The sequence below is a fragment of the Pinus tabuliformis genome, chromosome 5_1, assembly GCF_031772625.1.
Source record: "Pinus tabuliformis cultivar Carrire ecotype Pingquan chromosome 5_1, CPIR1, whole genome shotgun sequence".
Taxonomy (NCBI): domain Eukaryota; kingdom Viridiplantae; phylum Streptophyta; class Pinopsida; order Pinales; family Pinaceae; genus Pinus; species Pinus tabuliformis.
In genome coordinates this window covers 424,464,811-424,477,933 of record NC_142305.1, presented here as the reverse complement: position 1 = coordinate 424,477,933, position 13,123 = coordinate 424,464,811, and positions in this window count along the sequence as shown.

Below are 13,123 nucleotides of genomic sequence, written 5' to 3'. Positions count from 1 at the left end.
TCACTAAAATGAAGCAGTTAAAGGAAAAAATGCAGGGATTAGGGAGAGTCATGCTTAGGGATTTATGCAAGAGTGATGACAAGGGGTAAAAAGATGTTGATTTATCCAATTCACGGGCCTATTGACTAGATGTGACAAAATGGCCTATAACACTCTTCCATACATTTCAAGTCTTCTTCATCTTTCTGAAATGATAAAAATGAATAGTCTAAAGTCTGTTAATCCAAAACCTAGAAAGTCCCATTTAATTGATTGGGAAGTAGACATACATGATCCCTAGTGTACATTTAACTTTTCAATTATTCACCAACAAGCTTTTGACTGCCACAAGGAGTCAAATGACCTTCTCTAATTTGTCTAGTCAGGGTTGTGTCATGCAATAATTCATCTTATCTATGATTTTACAGAATTCATCTCATGGCTAGGAGCTAATTTCATTCCTTAGAAGGATTGTGTAATCTCTGCAAATGGTGAAGTTGTTTTCCAATGTACCCCTGAATTAGTTTGAAATTCCCTCCGATTTCCTACTATCGAGAAGCTACAACATTTACTGATGAAACCTTGGCTTAGAATTATAAATCCTTGTCCCAAGATGATAGAAAACAATGTGTAGTTTGATATTGCCTTTAGGGTATTCATTTCCCTAATATATAGTTTATTATCCTTTAATTTTGTTCTTTGAAATTTCTTAGCAGACCTTAGCTGCTATTATTTCCATACTTAGAGAGTACAATTGAGGTATTGGATGAAAATAATTAGGGTTTCTTAGTTTAATGCTATAACCTATAATTATCCTTGATATCCCAAACTATTTGGCTCAATTCATTAACTTTCAATTGCAGAATTTCCAAAATACCAAGAGTTTTAGATATCCCTCATACCTAGTTCAATTTCTTTTATACCTGTATGTATATAGGCTCACTCATTTGAATTTAAGTATGGTGGAAACATCAAAACAATTTAAATTAGTGGTGGAATGGAACATTTTTATCAAGAGCAAGGAACAAAATGAGGGTTTTTCACAATTTCTCTCTTCATTCATGTTTTTTGCCCTTAGAATTCTAAATGATAAGTTCCTCCTAGAATTTTTCCTAAAGAAAAGGAACTTCTACAACTCAGTGTGGATACAAGGGTTGGGGATTGGTTTTTATTTCAGGATTACATAGAGATCTGACTATATGGAGCTTAAGTTCCACCTTATCGTCTTCCACACGAGGGCTTCACTCAGTGAACCTTTGACATATCATGTGCATTCGTGGCATACTAAACAATACCCTTAATTTGAATACATATTGGAAAGTACTTCTAAAAATCACATTATCTAATCCCTTACCAATACGCTCCCAATACACTTTCCTAAATAAAAAAACCCTACTTTCACTAGATATTGTAGGTATCCATTTTTTCATTAACATTTTTTATACCTGCCAATATAAAAACCCTTTACCCCCTATTATATGCTCAATATATTATGTCATTTTTTCCTCAATATATATCGCCCAATATGAATGCACATGGTATGGTATTGCTTCCCCAGTGAAGCCCTCATGGTCTTCCAGTGTTTTTACTGATGAGAATTTTCTCTCTAAAATTCATAAGATAAAGTTTACATATTATTGTTGAGAACTTCTAGAATCCTGTGTGCATTGTCTGAAGAACCCAATGTTCCGGGTGGACACTTCACCCAAATCGTTAGGCTCTTCAGAAAATGCACACAGGATTCCATAAGTTCTCAATAAAAATATGTTACTGCCTGTGGAAACATACATGCTATAATAAAGTTTACATGTTTACGAAATACATTTTGTTCCTAGACATAAGGAATACATGTTTAAACTTGAAAAGGAAGTTGGGAGTTTCATTGTTAATTGTAGGCAAGCCTTGGAACAGATAGAAAATATGGTGAGGGAATTCAATTTTGTCAAAGGTGAGGCTTTGGAATATGATCCTTATCTCATTATTATTTATAGTAGATTAAAAGTTGGTTTAGGGCCTTATATTCATGACACATGAGCTAGAGAAATTGGCTAATAAGGAGATTTTGATTAGTAACTCAATAAGTCAACATTCAAGTGAAGTTTCAGGAAAACAAAAAATTATCATTGAAACCCATGCCATGAAAGAGAAATTTTTAAAAATATGTATCACATAGAAATTAGATGTTGAAATGAAATATCAACATGTAGAAAAAAGAGCCAAGATTCAAGGAGAAGAAGAATTTGGAATTTATATTGAAGGAGAAACCATCACAAAAACGAAGTTTTTGAAATACAATTATAAAACCCTAAATGGGTAACTGCTTCTTCAATTTCTACAAAAGTAATAAAACCTCCTATTAGGAGGATTTCATCTCAACTGAAAATTTTGCAAGAAGGATATCAATAGATTGCAAAAAAAAGTGGGGAAATATTAAAGGATATGACTACCCAATTATCAACTTGTGATTATAAAACAAGGTAGCTATCAACATTAAATTTGGAGAGACATAAGCTCAAATTATCTTTGGTTCATCCTACAGCTAAATCAATCTTATCAGGGATAGATTTTAAGATTGTTAATTTATCTGTTGGTATAAGTGACATTCCTCTACCAGAAAAAAATAATTTACACAAACAAAATGGACAAATGATCTAGAGTGACCTTACTAAAAGTTCCCTAACAGTGACAAAATAAGAGAAAATACATGAGAAATTTATTGAGTAGTTGAAACAAGAAAAATAAAGTTTCAAAAATAAACATATTCAAATAGATGAGTATAATAAGTTGATAGTTAAATTGGGGGTAGATCCAACAGATGGAGAGGCCATTAAAGTTTTATTACAAAAAAAAAAAATGAAATGAAATCTTTGAGAAAAAACTTTAAAATGCCAAGTATAAAACATGTTCAAACATCAAATCTTGTTCAAGATTAAAAAGAAAAAGAGTAGTGACTGGAACAACTAATACAAAGAAACAATGAAGTTACTAAACTACATAAGAAAGTAAAAAAATGGGAGCAATCTATCTAGACACATGTTTGCACAACCCTTGTTCCAATTGATTCAAATTCACAAGATCCTATAGAAAAACTTTCGAAGGTGTTGTCATATTTGAAGGTTTCAAAAGTTGAATTGAAGAGAATGCGGAGCTCTTTGGTAGAGGAAAAATAACAAATCAGTATTAACTAAAGGTAACTCAATCGATAAAATGAGAAGAACAATCAACTACAGCGTGAAAATAAAATTGCTCAAGAAGAAATTATTAATCTCAAAGGAAAATTGAAGGAAAATTCCTCTTTAATAGAAGAAAAATGGGCAATCTGGGATGAAATGAAACAGGTAAAGCACTCAATTTGGGACTATATTAATATTGTTGTAGAGAAAAAAATTCTACTAAAAGAGCAACAACTAGTCATAAAAAGAATTGAAAATGAAATAGGAGATAGAGTCCCAAAATAAAAACATATAATAAAGTATTTTAATGAGAAAACTCCAAATGAACTCAAATCCTTAGATGTTTTTATGAAACCAACTCACAAAGAAGAAGAAAATATAGATCAACGACTTAAAAATTATCCTCTTCGATGGGGGAACCTCCTTTACATTACATAAATGAAAAATTCTTGGATGATAAAAATAATAAGACATCCTTGGTATATATAGGAGTCTAAGGGGTCACAATATAATCAGAGCCTACATAACAATAATAATGTAAGGGGACAACAATAATGATAGTGTGCTTCTATACAGCACAACAATAAAAACATGGGGGATACATGGGAAGAACAATAACAATAATTTGCTACACTAACAATAACAATAAGGGGGATACACTAGTATTATAGGGATCTAACATACCCCTCTCCTTCAAAAAGGTGTTTTCCTCAATGCTTGAGTAGTTCCAAATGCTTTTGTATAAAATTCTCATCCTCCCATGTGGAATATTTAGAGGTAAGCTCTTCCACTTAATGAGATTCTCTAAAATTAATCGATTTTGTAGCTATAGGTTTATTGTTTCCATGACTGCTTCAAGCTCAGATATGATTTCTCCTTCTTCGTCAAGTTCTGGAAACATTGTTTGAACTAGGAGCTTGTCACTGATAACCTTCTTTAAGCATGAAACATGGAAAATTGGTTGTACTCGGGAATATGTAGGAATCTCCATTTTTTATGCCATAGTACCAATATTTTGCAACATCTTGTAAGGACCATAGTAATTGGGTGATAATTTAATATCCTTCTTATATTTCTTGAGGAAAATTTGTTTGTATGGTTGTAGTTGTAAAAATACCCAATCGTCTACATTAAAACTTATTTCATTGTGATTTCGATCTTCCAGTTGTTTCCTTTGATTATGTGCTAGAGTGAGGTTATCCTTTAAGATTAATAGAACTTGTTGTTAATGCTTGATGTGATATTCCACTGCTTGAACCTTAGAATTTTCTCTTAAAGATGATGTGATGGATGGTTGATGATATCCATAAAGTGCCATAAATGGGGTCATTTTTGCTGCAGTATGGAAGGAAGTGTTATACCACCATTTAGATAGAGGAATCCACTTGACCCATTATATTTTTTTATCAGATACAAAGCAACGAAGATATCCTTCCAAACATTTGTTCACTATCTCAGTTTTCTCATCAGATTGAGGATAATAAGATGAGCTATGAGATAATTAAGTACCAAGAAAAGAAAATAATTTCATCCAAAAATTTCTGGTGAAAATAGGATCTCTATTACTTACAATAATCTTTGGGTTTCCATGTAGCTTTTGAATTGTTTCCATAAATGCAGTAGCAAATGAATTAGCTTTAAACAGATGAGATAATGCACAAAAATGTTCATACTTGGTAAGTCTATCAACTACCACCATGATGACACTCTTTCTTCAGAGTTGGGTAAACCTATGATAAAACCCATTGAGACCTCTTGAAGACATTGACTTGGAATTGCTAAAGGTTGTAACAAACCCAGGGTCGTAATTGTATCAACTTTATTTTGTTGGAAACCTGAACATCTTGCCATAAACTTCTGAATATCAGATTTAAGTCCATCCCAAAAAAATTCCTTCTCAACCATGTGGCAAATTTTTAAAAATCTTGAGTGCCCTCCTAAGGGGGGAGTGTGCAATTCCAAAAGAATATTTTTCTTGAGTATGGAATTCTTACAAAAGTATAAGCGATATTTGTACCATAATGAATCATTTTTCCAGCTAAATGTATCATATTTACTCGAATCTTGTTGCAACTTTTGAATGAGTGTCCACATCTCTTCGTCATTCTTCCATTCATCGCTTGCTTTGATTATCCAATCAGGTTGGATAATAGAAATGGCACAAAGAAATACTCCCACATCCTCATCTTTTCTTAAGATTTCATCTGCAACATTTTGCTTCCCTTTTTGTAGATGATTTCAAAGTCATAACCCAACATCTTTATGACCCATTTTTGTTTCTCTTCTAAATATAATATCTATTCCAAACGATATTTAAGAATATTGTGATATGTTTTTACCTTGAAGTGTATTTCCATTAGGTAACGTCACCATTGCTTTAGTGCACATAGTATTGCCAACATTTCCTTCTCATAAATAGGTTTGTGTAAATAATTTCCCTTGATTAGATGACTTTCAAAAGAAATAGGTCTTCCTTCTTGAATTAAAACAACACGAACTCCATTTCTTGAGGCATCACATTCCACAATAAAGATTTTTGTGAAGTCTAACATAGCTAAGATTCGTGCTTGGCACATTTCCTCTTTAAGATTTTCAAAGGCCTTAGTTGATTTTGGAGTCCAAGAAAATGCATCTTTCTTCAGTAATGTTGCTAGAGGTGCTCCTATTCTCCCATAATTCTTAACAAACTTATGAGAATACCCTGTCAACTTGAGAAATCCTTGAAGATTCTTTATGGTTGCGATTATTTTCCATCCCTTAATATCTTTAATATTGTTAGGGTCTACCTTAACACCCTCATGGGATACAATACGACCCAAATATTCTACCTCTCGTTCTCCAATGAAACATTTGGATGTTTTTGCATATAATTTTTTCTCCTCCAATAGTTTGAGAACCCTATCAACATGTTGAACCTGATCCTTCCAATACTTGTTGTAGATTAGTATATCATAAAAAAATACTAACACAAATTTTCTAAGGAAGGGTTTGAAAATTGAATTCATCAAACCTTGAAAGGTGGAAGGTGAATTAGTAAGGACAAAGTGAATGAACAAAATTTCATAATGACCCTCATGAGTTTTGATTGTTGTTTTTGGAATGTCTTTAGTATTCATTCTAATTTAATGATATCTTGAACAAAGATCCAACTTGGTGAAGTAAATTTTTCCATGTAATTCATCCAAAAATTCGTCAATGACAAAAATGGGAAATTTATCTTTAATAGTAAGCTTGTTGATCTCCCTATAATCTAGACACATATGCCATGATCCATCCTTCTTGTGCACCAATACAACTGGAGCAGAGAAAGAAATTTGACTAGGTGAAATTATACTGGCCTCTAGCATTTCTACAACCATATGTTCAACTTCACTCTTTTGGGCATAGGGATACTTATAAGGTCTAATGTTTGGAGGAAAAATTCTAGCAATCAAATTAATAGCATGATCATGATCACGAGTAGGTGTGAGGCCTTTAAGAGTCTCAAATACCTTGGAATGATTGTCCAAGACATTTTGGAGATATGGAGAAATATATGATTTTGATGTTTGAACCTCTGGTGAGCATAATTGTGAAATTATTCCTCGTTTCTCTTTGTTCAGGAGCTTTGTCATACCATTAGAGCTTATTGTCTTTCTTGGTTTCCCTGCAATACCCCTTAATTCAACTACCTTTCCTTCCAAAACAAAATTTTAGAAAAGTTCTTGAAAATTAAAAGCTATCATCCCCAAATATTGTAACAATTGGAATCCTAGTACGACATCAACACCACCCATTGGAATGAAAGAATTAGACTATTCAATACATATTCCACCATGGTTAGCTTAATACTATGGAACCTTCTAGAGAAGTTTATAGTTCCTCCATTTGTAAGCATCACTTAACACTCTAGTGCTAGATATAGGAAGTATTTAAATTCTTTGGCTATCTTACAATGAATAAAATTATGGGTACTACCTGAATCAATCAACACTATTACCTTTTTATTCTTGATATATCCTTCTATCTTGAGAGTTTGAGGAGTGGTAATTCCTACAAATGCATTACAAGATATGGTCAGATTCTTTTCTTCTTTTTTTGGGGTTGGCTCCTAGTGTACATCCTCCTCTTTTGATGTTTCTTGTTCCTTGTCTTCCTCCTCTTCACAATCTATGTAGAATATTTTTTTCTCAACACACTTATGACCTTTATTGTACTTTCTATCAAAACTATAAAAAAGTCCTTTTTCTATTTTTTTCTCCAATTGTTTTGGTGTCAACCTTGCAGGTTGTGGAAGGTTAGGAGCAACAACACTTCCATATTTATAGTTGTGAGTGGTAGATTTCCTTGCTGCCATAATTTTTCTTTCAAGTTTTCTTGCCATCCTGAATGCCTTCTCCAATGAGTCAGGTTCCCAAAGAAGAATCTCATGTTGGATTTTATCCTTTAAATTCCCTATGAATACATCAGTTGTTGGCATTATAGTGTTGGAATTGATGTCAATAGGTTGGAGGAGCTGCTTGTCATGTGCACGAGTGATGGATATTTGGTGATGGTCATGTTGGTTGGCATTGATGACAACTTAGTTATGGCATGATTTAGTGGAGGATATGGATTATAGACATGTTGAGTTGTTTGGAGATGTTGTTGCTGCAGGACATTAGAGTGATGCTCTAGGTGTTTCATATGTCTCTATATTTCTTGGAGACATTGGATACGATGATACATGTGTTGAGTTGGGTTTTCTTGTGTTGGAGGTGCTTCTACTAGTGTTGGAGGCATTTGTATGACATGATGCTATTGTTGCAAGAGTTGTAGATGTTGCTACAGGAGTTAGAGATGTTGCTACAGGTATTGGAGGCATTTAGAGATGTTGTGGTTGTTTCTTGAGGAGCTGAAGGCATTGGTCTTGGTACTAAGGTTGGACAAATTGGTCTTTCATTTTATTGACTTGTCCTTAGCACATTTCACTCGTTGCAGAATTAACACAGAGGTTTGGAGGTGTCATAAGGAGATGAAGAATGTGTTCCATCAGTTAGAAGAGGTTCTAGACTAAAGATCCATTGGTTTTCTTCATATTTAGCCTGAGTTGCATGGAGACAGGCTCATCAGAGTGGTTGAAGAGCTTCAGTCACATGGAGTCAGGCTCATGAGAGCAGTTGTGACTTCCATATGCATGGAGAGAGTGTTATGGGAGTGACCAACGTCTTTCATAGGAATTTCTCTGCATTTCTCACACTTATCAACTAATTTTTGTGTTGTAGCAACCTCCTTGATCAGAACTTTTCGGTTTATGGTCGGAAAAATTCACAAGACCTTCATAATTTAATTAAAGTTGAAAATATAAAAATGGAAAGTGGAGTTAGTGGTTGATAGAGTCAATGAGCTAAATCTAGATCAAATCAAGCATATGAATAAGATTTCTGAGCTTAGTAGTTCTGTGTAATTATTGAGTTGAGAACTTGAATTCATCCATATATTAGATAAATCTCATTGTTAGTATGTTTGTTTCTCCTAGTGAGTTGAGTGAGTTTGAGCTTGGATAAAAATCTACAAGCTGTGTGATTTTTCCATGTAGATTTTATGAATTAGTTTGCATTTGTAGCAGAAGATAGCTGAAGTTTATTTCAACCATCATATTTATGCAGAGAGTGAGGTGATGAGTTGTGGATTGGAGAAGTGATTGCTGATATTGTGTGGCAACTAGTGGAGTATTTGGATATTGTTTTCTCCTATGTTATTCTTTATTTTTGGTTGTAGCCTTTGATTCATAATGATGGTGTTGCTACAGTGCTCATGTTGAGAAGTTCTTGGTTCCAGTCTAAAATATTTTGAAATGAGAATAACATCGAGGAGAAGATTTTGGTGACTCAAGCTAAATCAATATAAGTGAGCAGATTTCTCAAATCCAATAGTGGTTAGATATTTCGACATAAACTGGGAGAGGCTTGTTGGTCATGGTGGTTTCTAGCAGATCAGAGTTTGTAGAGTCGATTGATAGTTCATGAGTATTCGAGCAAGGATCGTTCATCTTGGTTTCCTTCAAAAGACGATATTTCGTAGATCCACTTGAGAAAGAACCTCCATTTGATAGTAGCCATATATGTATCTCTATGCAAGTAATTGTTTGACATAATAGAGTTTGAGCAGTGTAACACCAACAGGGTGGTTTTTTTCTAGGTGAAGGGTTTACCCCAAGACATACTTGTGTCCATTACGTTGATTTATTTTATGGTTGCATGTTTATTTTTAGTTCTCTAATTTATGGTTTTGTGTTTTAGTTTGTGCATGGTAAAAGAATAATAATTTTTAGAAAATTTTATAAGTGCCATCGCTACTAATTCACCCCCCCTCTAAGTAGTGATCTAGTTTCCAATAATTGGTATTATAGAAGGGCTCTCAGGTGCAACTTGATCATTGGAGAGTGGATCTCAGATATTTTGGAATAATTTTTGCAAATTTTCCGAAATGGATCAACAAGGTATTCCAATACTTTACGAAGGTAAATTTGCAACTTGGAGAGTAAATTTGGATTCATATTTTTTGTCCATTGATGAAGATATTTTTCTATCAGTTGAGTATGGAATTAAAGATAAATCTAATTATTTGACTACAAATATTATTTTGAATAGTATTTCAAAATATTATAACAAGTTTGTGAAGTATTGTGAGACTTCCAAAAAAATGTTGGATATGTTGTAGAACTTGTATCTTGGAGGAAAATTGCATTTTTCAGAAATGGAGAAAAATGCAAAGGATTCTACTTTTATTGTAGTAACTAATCAATCCTCCTCACAAGAAGATGAAGGCACTAGTGATTGCAGTGATAGATCGAGCATTAGTTGCAAAAATTATGAGCAATCCAAGTTGAAGGCACTAGAAGCTGAGATTCAAAGACTCATTCCAAAAAACAAACATCAACAGATGTTGCTGCAAATATTTGATGAAAAGGAGTGTGCATACAAAGAAGAAATTTCAGATCTGAAATTTCAGCTCGAAAAAGGAATGAAGATTGAAATCGTAATGAGAAAGAAATACAATGAACTAGAGGATGAATTCCATAAATTTAAGGGTGAAGAAATTTTTGTAAGAGAAGAAGTAGAGAGGTTCAAAACTACTGCTTAAGCATCAACAAGAAAATCTGAAAATGTTGGAGCAGTTAGTGATAGAAAGAAAATTGAAAATATCCAACCATGCATGAAGTAGAAAAATAAGAGGAGGAGGACAAATAAGAAGAATATAATTGGGAAATGTTATAACTATTGAGTTCATGGACACATAACATTAAGTTTCAGTAATGGAGAGATCAAAATCTCTCATCAAAAGGAGTAGCCAAAGGAGAAGCAACATAAGGCATGCATTCAAATAAGATCTCCATTTGTTAGGTATAATAGTCCATTTTATGGTTACTGTTTCTCATGCAATGATTTTGGCCATAGGGCTATTAACTGCGGGGCACATGCAAGGAAGGGAAATCATATCATTAGAAGACATCAACCTGTTCCTCTATTCCTTGGTCACAATAGATGTTTTGTGTGTGACAATATTGGCCATAAGGCCAAGGATTGTAAGCTTCCCATGTGTTTCAGGAGATCCAATTAGAAAATGCAAGGACAACCACACAAGAAGAAGAAGGATCAACAATTGAAAGTTTGGAGGAGAAAAAAGGAGCAAGAAACGCCCACCAAAAATTGAGGTTTGCATGGTCTTAGGGGCAACATATGGTTACATAATGAGTTGCATGAAAATCTCTAGTTGTGAAATCATATTAGAAAAAGAGCTCATAAATATAAATCTTCTTATTGTAGGATATGCATGAGTTTAGGGGAAGTACATGAGGTTTGAAGTGTATTTTTATGTCTAATCTATTTCTATTCCAGTTTATTTATCAGTTGGATCAACTATGTTGTTATTAACAATTTTTGGAGAAGCTACATGTTGTGGTGTGATGGAGGCTTACACATTCAGGGAGACCATTTTTTCTTCCTAATAGATTTGCATATGGTTGGCATTGTATTCTTTTGTAGTGAATATATTTGACATTGAATTGATGGAGGGAAGAATTTTGTTGTTGCTACCACATATTACATGATGGTGTGCTTGCATGACATAGTTGATATATTGATGATGACCATATTGATAGATGATATTATGTCATGTATATGTTGCGGCCATGGATATTATATGATATGTTGAAGTTATATCATCTAGAGTATTCATATTATTGCTTATATTTCCTTTTTTTGGATGCATCATGTTGTTGCTCATGATTTAATGCATGTTGATGGATGATATATTGTGCACTCATGTGGAAGATATATATATATATATATGTGTGTGTGTGTGTGTGTGTGTGTGTGTGTGTGTGTGTGTGTATGTATGTATGTATATATATATATATATATATATATATATATATATATATATCTACATACATATCTATCTATCTATATGTACATACATACATACATACATACATACATATATATACACACACACACACATATATATATATATATATATTGTTTCTCATACATAGAGAGAGTGAGTTGATGGTTTGAGGCTCCATAGATTATTTCTTTGATTTTTGCTGCTCGGATGCATTGCATATTGGCCATATCTTGATATTGTTGGAGATATTACTTGTATTGATCCATATGCTGGTAGTTACTTGTTCATTTGCTACTTAGACCTTATGTTGATGGTTGATGAGCCTCATGGATGCTTTTTGATTCTGAGGATGTATTTTTTGTTGTATATATGATATATTTCTATATGCTATTAGTTGCTTTTCTTGAAGATACACATGTGGAGAATGATGGTGGTTTCTTGTGGTTATTATGACTTTGCTACATGATCTTCTTTTTTTGGGACTGTGATGGCCAAGATGTTGAGTGACCATGCACTAGTATATGTTTTGGTTAGTGCTCCTATTTGTTGCTGTTACACATGGAGATTATATTGTTGCTCATGGAGGGCTAGTATCTTGATGCATATGCCATGGATTGTATTATCATTGTTACTGTTATATTGAGTATATTTTGTTTCTCATTTATGTCATGTAATTATTTCATATTATGTTTTTGGGAATGTATAGATGAGAGCACATTTATGTCCAGATGTAAAAACCATGTATTATCATTGTTTTTATCTTTCGGGCATATTGCTTATGGAGAGACCCATGGTTTCTAACATGTATTGTCATTAGCTATGTATGGGTCAAGTGGAGTCCAAGTCATGTTTCATGTTGTATATCTTTGATGTAGCCCCATTATATTGGGTGCATGATGTAAACTTGGGTCCATAGAGTCATGGTTGGTGATAGGAGGTTTTATTATGTAAAATTGTGCTCCACCATTGAACTGTTTTGTTTGAGATTTATCAACTGGCTAAAGAAGGTGTTTCTTTTTGTATCCTCATAATGTGTTATCATTTCCTCCATAAAAATTTCCCAAGTGACAATTGAATTACAAGAAAAAATCCATAGATACCATGCAAACTGATTGGGTTCTAAATATAAAGATGCAATGTGTACATTTTGTGTGTGTTGCACATCGTGGAGATCAAATTATTTCTCCATATGTAGTATACATGTTATCGGATCCTCCATCGAACTTCCTCATATAGATAATTGGGATGTGGTGGTTCTTAAACTCAAAATTGGAGTATCTAAAATCATAATTCATATTCCTTTTGTCCTCATTAGGATTTTCATGGATTACCTTAACACCATTGGGAAGCCTTTCTTCTAGAAACTTTTCCAAACTTTCCTTCAACCCTTCTATCTTGAAATTCATCATTGCTTCCACGTCTTCTTTTAAACTATCATTCATAACTCCCATGTCCATTTTTATACCATATATCTTAACATTCATCATGGCTTCCAATTCATTTTTTGTTAATTTTTTGTGAGAGCGAAATTTGTTGCACTTGGTCTCGTAATTTTTTCCTCTTCTTCATGTGTCATAGAAGGTATTTATGGTTTCTTACTA